The 14277-nt window shown below is 38.2% G+C and overlaps 1 pseudogene; it reads right to left on the reverse strand.

The window, feature by feature from the left end:
* Positions 1–7672: 7672 nt before the first annotated feature.
* LOC108282359 lies at positions 7673–9210 on the reverse strand (annotated as a pseudogene).
* Between the last annotated feature and the right edge of the window lie 5067 nt (positions 9211–14277).

Below are 14277 nucleotides of genomic sequence, written 5' to 3' on the forward strand. Positions count from 1 at the left end.
TTTTTTTTTTTTTTTTCTATTTATTCCCTATACCATTAAATATTCAGCAAAAGTAATTGGACAAAACCAGGATTATATTCAAATAATAAATATTTTAGCAGCCAATATTTGCTATAGTCTTATCTTTGTTTTAGAAAGTGGAAAGGCAATATAAATCACCCATTATCTTCTTGTCCAGGGATTATTACTTTTAAAATTTTTATATTTTCTTATCAATGTATATTTAAATCCATTTTTATAAGTTGGGATCAACTTTTACATACTGCTTTACAACCAGAATTCTTTTTTTTTTTTTTAAGGAATTTAGTTTTATTTTCTCTGTGTATTTGCAAAGTACGCAGGACCAACATAAAAAGATATACCTGTGTGGGAAAAGTTACATTAAAAATGGGAATGGAGTGGGCGTGCTGAAAGGGATTACTGCCTTAGCCCTCAAGAGCTACAGCATCTCTGATTGGCCCAAAGAATGGAAAAGATATTGGAAAGATATAACAGGAGGAAGAGAAATGTGAATTTACTGAGGGAGAGGGCCCTGAAGCAGGCCTTGAGAGGAAACTGGTGGCTGGGGAGTTGGTCGGGGTGGAGGGAGAGGCCCCCACTGGTAGCCATAGGGTAAGGGTCATGGAGGGTTAGTGTATCCATCAGGGGGCATCAGTGGAGGAGGTGCATGAATACCATGTGGAGGCATAGGACCTGGGTGACCCATGGGAGATCCAAAGAGAGGCCCTTGGGGGAACATGCCCATTGGAGGAGGCCAGGATGAGGCATTCCAGGTGGTGTTCAGGGTGGTGGCTGCCCCCAAGAGCCTGGGGGTTCAGCATGAGGATGTCCTAAAATATGAGGGCCATGGTATGCCAGCTGTATCTGAGACATCCCTCAATGGGGCATCCCACTTGGTGGGAATGGGTGAGGATGTGAGTGTCCATGACCAGGATGTCCTGCCCCTGGGTGCAACCAGAATTCTTACTTTCCAATCAATAAACTATGAATATTTGAAACATGTCCCAGAATATTCTTTGACAGAAAAAATATCTACATGGTATTAATTTATTCAACTCCTGTAGTCTACAAATATTTGAAGAATCAATGATCTAAGTGTCTAGATATAGTGATTAGTAAGATGTAGCCTCTGTTCTCAGTCAGTTCATATTCTGTCGGTGAGAGGGCCAGAGAGGGGTAAACAGAAATATAGATGCCTACTGTAAGACACAGAAGGAAGAGAGAAATCCAGGCCGTATTCATGGAATGCTGAAGCACAAAACAGAAGCATGGATTTGGAGGATCAGAAGAGGGGGCGGTATTTTAATGGTCAACATGATGATAGAATGCTTCTTATCCCATGGAGTTGTGGTCAAGTTCAAATGCCTTAAAATCTATAAACTGTCCAGAATAGTGCCTGGCATGTACAATGTGTGCGATAAAGCTTCAGTATTGTTATTGTTGCATTGTTGTTAATATTATGATTACATGGCAATTTAAAGGAAATGTTGACTGTGATGCCATCTGCTCGAATCCTTTTCTCACCTCAACTCCAAAATTCAATAGGCCATGCAGTTTGTATAGCAAGTGGGCCTCAAGACTTAGCCACTCTGTCCAGCGAAGTCAAGAAGTCAAGCTGTCTGCCATCTGTTAGGTCTCAATTAACATTTCTTCTACAATTTCCAGTTGCCTGAAATGACCCAAGAAGCTATAAACTTGATGAGAGCATTTAATTACTTCAATAAAATTGGCCTGTGGTCCTCTGTGCTAGTTTAATAACTACATTTCCATGCCTTTGGAATCACTTACAATATGCGTTTTAAACCAATGACATTTATTATGTTTTATTATTGTTCCCACTCTGTTAATATGTGTTTGTCCTATTTCAGTCTCTGTGTCCCTGAAATAAGAATTTATTAATCAGGAGTCACTTAAAGACTGATATACCATTTTCTGCATTAAGGAACCTGAAAGAATACCAAGCAGACACATACGCATAAGTTTTTCTCCTCTTAATTAAAAGCTGGTTTGTACATATAATTCCTTTCTTGGCATATAATGTGGAGGTATTAAAATTAGATTCAACTAGGATGGAGTAATTATAGGCACAACGAAAACTTCACAAGAGGTTCATTTTAGGGACTTTACTCTGCTGCAGATAACAAGTTAATATATTGTGACTAGTTATCCACTAATTGACTCCTGCAAATTTGTGGAGCTAAACCTCCACAGGCAGAAACTGCGCTCTTTCTTCCTGACCTGGGATCCCAAGAGCCCCAATCACTACCTTAGAAAACATCTCCAGGTCTGTGGCTGCTTTGGCTTTCCACCTTCCTGAAATCCTTGGTATGCATCCTGAAGATGTATTAATACATGATCCAGTGTTAAATTCTGAACTGCAGTACATGATGGAGTTAGAGGTTAGGGGAAAGAGGCTTCCTGAAGGACCGGAAAATATCCCTATAAGCACAAAAATGTGAGAAACAATGCTAGAAGATCTAATGTAAGTGGACCTGATCTCTAGGTGAGACATTGTTTGACAGTAAAAACCCTGACTACCTGAGGGGACAGAGTCTAGGAATTCTTTGCCATAAGACTCCTGAAGCTCAATATTCCCATTCTCTTAGCTAATCTGTTTATAGGGCAACTCAAAAGGTGAGGGAATATTTAGGGACAAACATAGGGGTGTTTGGTGAGTACTCTAGGAACTAGATCCTATTAGTATTAGTGATTTTTATGAACCCCTAAGTCCTGCCCCTATATCTTTGGGCATCTTGTTTTTTTTGCTGAAATTAAGCAATTGGGGTGGCTCTGAGCAGTTCAGGGGGAGTATGAGCAAGCCAAGGATTCTTATAGCACCATACATGAATATTTGTATGCTTACAACTTAGTGCCAAGAAGAATAGACACCTTCTGCTCCAACCTTTCATTTTATAAAAGAGATCCAGGGAGGAGAAGCGACCTGCTCAAGGATGCATAACATTAGTGTCTAAAGTGGGCAGTAAATTTGGTTTTTCTTATCTCTGGTCCAGTATTTTATCCTTTGCATTATTAGACTGATTATAAACCAAAGAAAATTACTCACTGTAGACTCCTCTGAAAATGGCTCTTTTCTCTTCCAACTAACTTTCTTTACAGTAAAGACCCTTCCTTATGAAACAGGAAATAGAAAAACTTGGGGAAAATGGGCCACATAAAATGAGAGTCCCAGGATTTTTTTTAGGAGAAGCAGAAGCCCATTTTATTGGTGATCCTACCAAAGTAATGAGCTTCTCTGAAGAGAGATGGTGTTAAGGATCAGACCTCTTAATGGGGCCAGTGAATAATATAGAATGGTGCTGCCTTGGCTTTAAAAACAAATGTAAAAGACTTCTTTGTGTTCATACTAATAGGAATTACATGCCCCATGACCAAATCCAAAAGTAAGCAAAGACTCGGTAAAATTTTTTCTGTTCGTAAAGAGTCAAGGACTGTGCTTCATTCTGGGCTGAGGTACGTGGCAAAAACTCTGACCGTCAACCTTCTGTCGTGGCTTAAAATTGGTTGTCTTTAAAAAATTCGAGAAATTCAACGAAATTCAATGTCAGTGCATAAATAAATTAGTTTTTAGCAAGCTCCACAAACAGGAAATACTTGGTATAATTTACATGAAAGAATCTATGCTGCTACATTCTATGGAGTCTGATTTATTGTCTCGATCTTACACCTGTTTAATTGTATTTATTTTTCAAATTTGGAGAATTGTAGTATGGTGGTGGGTCCACTTTGATAGCATTATCTACCTGAAAAATTTGGCCAACGTAAATTTGGAATCACAAACATTAAAATAGCAGGAAGTGGCTTTCTATAAAATTCAGAATCATAGCAACAAATTTTCCTCTCTTATCTTATCAAATCTCAGGCACCTGCCCATGAAATTGGCAACAGAAAGATTTTCTGTACTGCCAATTACAGGTTTCTCATCATCTTGCCAACTTGCTTTGTCTCCACAACCTGGCAAAATATAGCTATTGGCAGGGCAGTGAATATTTAAAAATGATTATAGTATATAGGATTTTTTTTGTTTCGTAGTGTTTAATGAAGTAATTTAAGCACAATTTTAGCACTAAGAATAGATTTGCTTTCTACGTTATAATATGCAGTGTGCTCTGTAATTTGAGCCCTCTGGTCACCAGTTTCTCAAATAAAGAAATAGACTGGAGTCTAATGAACATTATCCCCAACAAAGATAATTTAGCAAAATATTAATGACCTCTGTATTTTGTAATTCCATGGCCATAATCTTCTCTTTAGTTAAGCAGAGGCATTCAATTGCCTGCTGCTGTATACGGATGCAGAGAGCAGAGAGGTGGGGTGGTTATATCAGGAGTACAAAGAGAAAAAAAATAGAGTTAATCTTGAGCTTCTGAAAGAGTTAATCTTTATTTGGACCAAAGTATGATCCTTCAGAAAGACAGTTGTCTTTAAAGCTAGACTTTCTTTAGAAAAAAAGAATATTCTAAATATCTTGAGCTGTTTCAGAACCAGGTCTTCTGTAAAGCGCAAAGAAGATACCCTGTCTTCCTATGGCAGCTGTGATATTTGGCATGTTGCCTAGGGTAAGAGAATATTGCATATAGGAGATGTGATAGCCAAATCCACTTATTCTGTTTCCAAAGGAATGAGAAGAGATAAAAGGATGTAAGGAAGTAGGGTACAGGGTAGGAAATGTGAGAAGCTCTGAGAGGGACTGGTGTTAGATAAGAGAAATGTAAAAGATAGGGATTTTTTAAAAAAATTCACTTTGGGAGATCCAGAAAGTAATGATTTCATAGACTCTCTTCAACCACATCAAGCCATATCAAGATAATATTGAAAGTACCAAAGTTTCAGCTTTCCTGAGCTTGGTTGACTTTATTCTCCTATGGCCAGTGGTGACCAGAAGATGACAGCAGCAGCAGCAGCAGCTTCACCTGGGGACATGTTAAAAATGCAAATTCTTAGACTTCACGCCAGACTTACTTCACACCACAGAGCAATCTGTGTTTCAACAAGAATGCCAGAGGTTTCTGATGCACCCTGAAGTTAAAGACTACTGCCCCGTGACCTGAATTTAGATTCGAAAATTTCCACAGGTCTCCAGAGGCAGATACCAAGAAGGCTGAATGAAGTCAAGTAGCCCTGCCTTGTGGCCTACTGAGGTGAGAGGAAAGGGGGCTTGCAGGTTGGAACATCTAGGCTAAGAACTGATGTAGAATTTGAAAATATTCAGAGGCATTTATGACACCCATTAGAACAAAGGAGAGGTTAAGATCATCAGGACATACTACTGAACCTTGAGCCAGCTGGGAGAGATCAACTTGTCAGTGTCGGATACAGCTGGCAATAGGCTATACATCAAGCCAGCTACTAGACAAGGGGCATCTTCTCAGAGAAATACCTGAGAAAGCAGACGACATGCAGCAATCCCAGAAATGTTACACTCTCAGCACAAAGTCCCACTAGTGACACGTGTCTTACCTCATTCCTAGACACCCAAATGCCATCTTGGAACAGATCAATGCAAGGAGAAGAATAATGAAAGAAGAGAGCTGGTAAAGGGTTCAACTTCAAGAGACTAAATGTCTATACTGAAAGGAAACTATTAAACCAGGGTGACTTGGAACTTCATTAATTGGCAGGTCTGAGTTGTTCACATTCCTCACAGTGGGAATGAGGTTTCTAAGGAAGTTCAGGGCAGTATTAGAGAATAAACTATGTGTCAGAAAGGAAAATGCATATATAAATCTGTAACTTTTGAAACCTGTAGGGTAGTGCTTACATTTTTGCTACCTAGAATGCTCTCTAGGAAGCAAAATGTCAGTAGAGAAATAATAGAATGAAATAATTTTAAGCTATTTAGCTATGCCTTGTGGCAAGTACCTGTTGGCCCAGCTACTCAGGAGGCTGAGGCCAGCCTGGGCCTCCCTTTTTTTAAATGAGACCCTGTCTCTAAAAAATAAAAACCATGAAAAAAAATTAAAAAATAAGTCTGGGCATGGTGGCTCATGCCTGTAATCCCAACGCTGGGAGACTGAGACAGCTGGATGGCTTGAGGTCAGGAGTTCGAGACCAGCCTGACCAACATGGTAAAACCCATCTTAACTAAAAATACAAAATCTAGCTGGGCATGGTGGCAGGCACCTGTAGTCACAGCTACTTGGGAGGCTGAGGCAGGGTAATCTCTTGAACACTGGAGGCAGAGGTTTCAATGAGCAGAGATCGTGCCACTGCCCTCCAGCCTGGGCTAAAGAGCGAGACTCCATCTCAAATAATAATAATAATAATAATTTAAAAATAATAAAGCAATCTTAAAATTGTGAGAATTACTCATGACATTTTTTATAGTTTGCCCTTGGCAAATTCTCCTTCATCTTCCCTCTTTTATAGATAAACTAACAGGTAGATTTGCCAATAGAAGCCAGACTCAGCCCTCAGGTAGAGGCTTTCGGCAACATTAGAATGGTGGGTAAATTGGAAAGTGTCAGCCAGGAATTTCATATTTAGAAACTCATTTAAGCAGAATGAATATGATGAACCTAAAATAAAGTATTATAAAATAAAGGACAAGAAAGCAATAGATTCCTTTGTTACTAAGATCAGTCAATCTGAACTGGATTTTTCAATTACTTCAATGTCAAGAGCATAATCTTGGAAAATTACACCAATGTACCTTGACTGGAAGGTGTTAAAAGCTCTTTAGAAATGTTCCCAGGCAGTGTGTTTAAATATTTATGAATAATTTCTATAAATGACTGCTGGCCAGTTATAATAATTAAATGTATTCAGATGTTATAATAATCTTCCCATCGCCAGAAAAAGTGCTGACTGCATAATACCCTGAAACCAAACTCTGCTTAGTATGCTGACCTGATTTTTTTCTTCCTGGAAAGATTGACTTTTATTTTTACTTACTTAAAAATAAAAAAGCTTTTAATTAAAGTATAACTTCTATACAAGTAAAATGCACAAATCTGTGTGTGTAGGTCAGTAATTTTTTACATATTTATCCATACATATAACCGCCACTCAAATTAGATTATACAGCATTTATAACACCCCAGAAGGTCACATGTTCCCTTTTAAGGCAGTAACTTCATTCCTAAGCTATTATTCTCACTTCTATTACTGTTGAATACCTTTTTCATTTTTTAAACTGATATAAATGGAATCAAACAATAATTCTGTTTTTATGATTGGTTTCTTTCACTCACAGTTAACTCTGTGAGAGTCATCTATTTGTTGCATTTGGCAGTGCTTTGTTCCTTTTCATTGCTGTGTAGTATTCCACTGAATGAATGTACCACATTCTCTTTTGACAGATATTTTGGTCGTTTGCAGTTCTTGACTCTTAGGAATTAAACTGCCATTCATGCATGGGTCTTTGTTGAATATAAGCATTCATTTCTTTTGGGTATCAACTCAGGAGTGGAATTGATGGGTCACAATTTTTGTGTCTATTTAGCTTTAGTAGGCACTCAGTTTGCCAAAAAGGGTTGCACCAGTTTAATTTCTCACCGCAAAAACTGGCTTTTTATTATTTTTATTTATTTATTTTGGCAAAGCTAGCTGAGGTTTTATTTTGGACCAAAAAAGCAATTGCATTGTTTCATAGCTGGAGGCATGGGCAAGGGAGGTCCCCAAGCAGTAAACTCCCCCTCGGCTGGACTGAGGGCTAGGGCTGAGCCTCAGGTGACTCTCCTGTTCCCTGTGCTTCCCTGCACAGGGGTCTCTCTCCCAGGTTCTGGGGCAGCCACAGGAGGGGCAGGCTGGGAGGGGCTGCCGCAGCTGTCCACTTGGACAGAACGTCAGAGGACCCGGACACCAGCCTCCCATCGCGGGTCTGATCTGCACAACCAGGGCCCTGGTGGAGCTGGAGCGGCTGAAGGAGCTGGAGCTCGCGCCACAGCCAAAGAGCCAAAGCTGCAGCCCAGACCGTAGCTGAGACGGGGGCTTGTGAGGCCCCCATAGCCGAGCTCAGACCACCTGCATCGCCGCCGGGGGTCTTCGCATGGATACTCCTGTTCTGCTCTGCATCCAGTGATGCAGCCGGCTCTCCTCGCCTTCCGGCAGCTTCCTGTAGGTGGCGATCTCGATGCCCAGGGCCAGCTTGACGTTCATCAGCTTCTGGTACTCACGCAGCTGCGCGCGCGTCCTGCTTGGCCCGCTGCAGGGCGGCCTCGGGTTCGGACAGCTTGGCGTTGCCATCCTTATCGGCCAGCTCCCCACACTGCTTGGCATCTGCCATGGCGACCTCCAGGGAAGCCCTCTGGCCTCTGAGGTCCTCAGTCTCAGCCTGGAGCCGCTGATGTTCCGGTTCATCTCGGAGATCTCAGCCTTTGTACTGCAGGTCATCCCTGTGCTTCCCAGACACTGTCTGTATCTCCTCATACTTCATCTGCTACATGCTCTCCGCCTCAGCCCGGCTGTGGCTGGCCATCTCCTCCCACTGCGCCTTGACCTCAGTGATGATGCCATCCATGTCCAGGGAGCGGCTGTTGTCCATGGACAGCACCACACACGTGTCCGAGATCTGGACTGCAGCTCCCGGATCTCCTCTTCATTACAGCTGCCTGAGGAAGTCGATCTGTCAGTCAGCCCTTCCAGGCGAGACTCCAGCTCCCCTTTGTTCATGTAAGCTTCATCTGCATCTGTCTTCATGAGGACAAGTTCATTCTGCATTTCTGTAGGCTTATTGATCTCATCCTCATACTTACTCTTGAAGTCCTCTACCAGACTTTGCATACTGCCAAGCTCTGCCTCCAGCTTTAGCTTCTCCTGGCCCAGAGTCTCCAGCTGCCGCCTAAGGCTGTTGATGTAGCTCTTGAACATGTTGTCCATGTTGCTCCCAGCTGTCTTCTGCAGGAGGCTCCACTTGGTCTCCAACCTCTCGTTCTGCTGCTCCAAGAACCGTACCTTGTCTATGAAGGAGGCAAACTTGTTGTTGAGGCTCCTGAACTGCTCCTTCTCCTGGGTGTGCACGGCCTGGACATTGGAGTGCACCTCCAGGTTAAGGGGGCTCAGCAGGCTCTGGTTGACCATGACGGTGGTGATGCCTCCCATGCTGCTGGCCCCACCATAGCCTCCACCCAGGAAGCTGCTGCTGCCCACTCAGGAGAAGCTCAAGGAGCTGATGCTGGCACTGGGCCCACTCGTGTAGGAGCAGCTGCTGAAGGCCAGGGCCAAGACAGGCTTTTTAAAATGAGGGAGCATATGTTGTATGCTTTCAAGGTAGATCTTTCTCAACTCTGACTACCTAAGGATGGCTTGTTTAAAGTTATTTAGGCAAGGCATAAATGCTCTAGAAAGGACAGTTTTTCACTTATCTTTTTCATTTTCAAATTCAGCTGTGTGTGTGTGTCCATCAAGGAAAAATGGCCTGTATAGAAAGCAATTTTAATTGCTCCAGACCCAGCAAAACCATTATTAGGTATCCACATCCTTGGGTAGATTTTCTCTACATTGAACAATATACCAGATAAACTCACTTCTCAGTTTCTCCAACCCAAAATGATACATTGTTTCTTAAATGTTCATTTTAATTTCAAATTGAAAAGTAGATATGTTCATTGCAGAAATTTCAGAAAACACAAGAAATCACATGGAAGAGGATTGCCCATAATCTGACGGTGGATATTCTGATTATATGCTTCCAGAATTTATTTACACATGAACAAGTTATAACTATAGTTATATAGTATAGTAACATCCTTATACATGCATCTTGTGAATGTATCCAAGTATTTTCTTAGAAGAAATTCCAAATTTTTAATGTCTAGGTCAAAGGATATGCATGTTCAACTTCAACACATATTACCAAAATGCCTCCACAAAAGCCTATGCTAATGTACAAACCCAGCAATAAATGAGAATACAAAATTCCCAAACTCTCCTGAAGCTGGTTTCAATATTCTTTTTTATTATCATCTAGTTATTGACCTCTGACAATGCCCATTTTAATTAGTACTTATTTAATTACAAGTAAGTTTAAAAGTCCATACCCATTTGCACTTACTACTTTGTAAATTGCTTGCTCACCTTTTTAGCCTATATTTTTTTGCTATGTGAAATATTTTATATGTAGGAAATCAATTAACATTTTGTGCGCTTTGCTTGTTTTAAACAAATTATTTTTAGTTTTGACGAATTAGTATTTCCATTATTCATTCATCTTTATTTGTATTCTTCAGTAGAAAGTTGCGGTTTTTGCTCTGATAGTCTTCATAATTCTTGTTAAATTTAGTCCCTACATATTTTGCATCGTTGTTGCTAATTTGAATTCAATTATTTATATTATATTACATTACTGTTAGATGCTGATTATTAAAATATTGATGACTGACATTTGTGAAATCTGCTACTACTAATTTATTTATGTGGTCAGCATTTCGACCAATACTTATTAGTTTATACAGTTTTCAGTTGTCTTGACTTTTTCAGCTAGATAATCAAATTGTATGCAAATAATGACATTTTCTTTTTTTTTAATATTTATACTTTCCATTTTTTAATCTTGCTTGACACAGGAAACACTTCTAGAATATGGTTAAACAATATTGGTGAAAAAGGACCTCTTTGTCTTTTTCCTAATTTAATTCATTTTACTATTTATTTTAGTGCTGCTATTAGATTTGAGTTACAAAGTTTTTTTTAAAAAAAACTCATATTAAGAAAATATCTTATTTTTCTATTTTTTAAAGATGTTTACTATAGAAAATTATTTTTATCAAAACATATTAACATGTATTGATATAATGTTATGAGTCTTTGCAGAAATAGTAAGTTGATTTGTATAACTAGAGCTACTTATACTGAATTTTTCTTGCACTCAAAGCATAATCTCTACTTTGTCACGGAACATTTTTCCTTTCATATCCTCAGGAATTGATTTGTTGATGTTTGCCTGAAAATTTTAGACTTTTTATAAGTGAGATTGTTGGTCCATAGTTTTCTCTCTTGGTAATCCTCTTAGATTTTTCTGTCAGTTTTGCTAGGTTGGTAAAATAACTATGGTCATCTCCATTATTTTCTGTATGCTGTGAATATTTTCTACAGTAAATGACATTTCTATTTTCTTCCAATAATACTTTTATTGAACAGTATTATATATTAGGTACTGGGGACACCGTCATGAATCATAAAGATACAGTGTATCTTTGAAAAGGACTTACAGGGGAGTCTGTTTCCTGAAAGTTTGAGAGAATTAGTCTGGCCCCCTTTTTGGAATATAGAGAAGGGCATTTTGACAACATTTCTAATTTCTTACATTTTAATGGATATAACTCAGTTTTCTACTTTTATCGTATTCTTCATATTATCTTGGAAAAATATTCATCTCTTGGAAAGTTTGATGCTGTCCTTTAATAGATTAATCTTCATCTGTGATTATGTTCCAGTTCCTAACTTAAGTGTTTCTAAATCCTTTTTTTTTCCTCTGATGTGATTGTTATATAGTATTTATTATTAAACCTGGAGCAAAGAACAAATTACCCTGCTATCACCACATAGTCTGTTTTTGTCACAAAATTGATAATGTGACAAGAGGAATTGTCAAATCTGAGAGGAACTCATGAATACATTGAAGATAATATTTTTCTTAAATAGTGGAAAATCACTATGTTGTGTGACCTTGGGCAAGTAACTTACTTGCCTGGGACTCAATTCTTGCATCTATTTCTTGAGAAGAATATTAATTTCTCAAGACCGGTAGGCATGTTTTCTGAATCTGACCCAGAGACTAGGACAGTGGCTCTGATGTAGCAGGCTTTCAATAACAATTTGTTGAACTGAATTCTCTGCCGGACGACAAGGAGCTTGATTAGATGACTTGTTGAGGATCGTTCCAATTGTAAGAGCTATCATATTATAAGAAAAATTATAATGATGAAAAGAAATTGTCAAAGAATTAACACCATCGCAGAAATATAGAGGCCAGCTAGGGTTTTCCTTTTTATAAACCATCCAGCAGCAATATCACTCATTCCTAATTTAATCATTTACCAGCTACATTCTTGGAACAATATTTAATTCTTTTATTCTGAACTCAATAAAGCCTATTGTTTTAGTTATCATTTTATAAGGAAAAATGAAATAGTTTGTGTGACTGAAAACCAATAATTCATTTTCACATCACCAATGAGTTGGTGAATTTTCTCTTATCAGTATTTTTTGTTTGTTAATTGTTTTTTCCAAAGTTCAGCTCACAGTGTGTGTTCAAGCGGGTAATTCACATGGTTTTGAAAAGAGATGAAAGAAGAAAAAGATGTCACATTTCAATACATTCACAGTTCCCTACTTAATATAAATTTGAGACTGAACTTGACAAATTATGGAAGTCATTTCTGTGTTATTCTTTCATAGTAGCACATTGATCCTTGACCATCTTTGTGTTTCTGTTTGTTTTCCCTCATGGAATCTTTTCCTTCACATAGAAGGCTGCATTGCCAAAAGCAATGCCTAATAGCTTTAGTTTAGGATTTCTATTCATTTTAGCTATGCATGGTAAATATTTTCCCTTACAGTCATCCATAGTAAGTCACTGTATTATCAACACTAGATTTGGGGCAAGATATGGCATAGCAGAATCTCATGTAAACAATCACTCCCTGAAAATTCCAGGAAGGCATAATTATTTGGAAAAACTGTTAAGTACTATTATAATCTTGTAAAGGGCAATGGTCATATTAGATAATAATTCTTAAGCTTCTAAATTGTGGGGATCTTCCAGACTTATTACATATATGGGAGTTTAAAAAAAAGGTCATCTAATTTAACTCTTATTAGATAATCATGCTTATTGTTAACTGTTGTCTTGATGAATGATCTTAATAGAATCTCTAAAACTGAATGCACTCCTGCTTTGGATCCAAGACCACTTTACTTTACAATACAGTAGAATGGCTAGTAAGCAACCTGCTAATTGTTTTCATCCAGATTATCTCCCTCTTTAAAATTAAATCAGTTGTCTATTTAAAGTGAAATAAATGCATGTGATTGTTTATATGTCTTTATTGTGCTTAATCAATAAAGACATTCTATAAAACCATTTCTAGAGTATTTTTCTGAAAGCAGAGATAAATAAAAGCATACAATTTTTGGACCATAGTTAATAAAATTTTATCATATTAGAGATTTTGTTAAATAAGTAGTTTTTAGCTGTTCCTGTCACATAAAGTAACTGTGAGATGATAAATATGTTGATCTGCTTTGCTACAGGAACCATTTCAGTATCTATATATATCTCATAACATCATGTTGTAAACCTCAAAAAAACACAATACAATTTATTTAAAAGCAATAATAATAAAAGATATACATTGCTTCATCCCAACTTCAGCTCTGAGCAAAAGTGGTCACAATATCCTGGGGATATGGTGTTAATGAATGAGGCTAAGGAACTCATCCAATGCCAACATGACTTCTAGTGGGATGGATTCACAAAAACATTGGGGTAAAAACTTACTTCAGCTATCAATACATCATTCTATAAAGAAAAACAGAGGTATGTAACATCTGAGATTTTTTCAGGTTCAGATATTTAGGGATCCATGCATTTGTTTCTGTGAGTTCTCATAAGTGATGATCTTAAGAGTGATTGTTAAGGATAATAAAAGTAAACTATGATCTGAATGACAAGAAGATTTGAGCAAAAGAGCAATAGTTGGATGGTGCATTGGAAATGTATTATCATTTTGTGAGGTTTTGGATTTTTTGGCATTTGTTCAAAATTGATGATGAGAATTATTTATGCATGGCAGTGAACTGAAGAGCCATAAATCAAAGGAGTTGGTGGACCCCGAGCTTTCTCATTTTCATAATGTGAAGAAGCATGCAAAGTACTCTAAAGCTGAGTTCTTCCACTCACCTTCTTCGAATGTCAATTGATAGACTTCAGTGATTTTACTGTGTACCATGGAAAGCAGAAATTTCACATGAAATACTGTCTTCAGAAAGCTCTTTTTGAAGCCCTGACACTCTTCTCTTTCTCCTGAGTAATCCACAATATGATGACACTTCAGCATGAAAGTGAGTTTTCCATTTCATTGCTTCCTAAATTGAAGCTATTTGATAAATGACATACATGCCCCACAATGGTGTATACCAAGACTATGGTGTTTGACAGAAAGCAATTTTAAAGCTGTTACTTTTGCATTTCATATGCTTATTGTCCAGGTTACCTTGGAAATCGACTAGGATATCACATCATATACATTCTAATACAGGCTTGCATGTACATTTCAGATAGGAAGAAGGTAAGACATTGTGTTCCAGTTATACAAA

The sequence above is a fragment of the Cebus imitator genome, unplaced genomic scaffold (assembly GCF_001604975.1).
Source record: "Cebus imitator isolate Cc_AM_T3 unplaced genomic scaffold, Cebus_imitator-1.0 Scaffold239, whole genome shotgun sequence".
NCBI lineage: Eukaryota > Metazoa > Chordata > Mammalia > Primates > Cebidae > Cebus > Cebus imitator.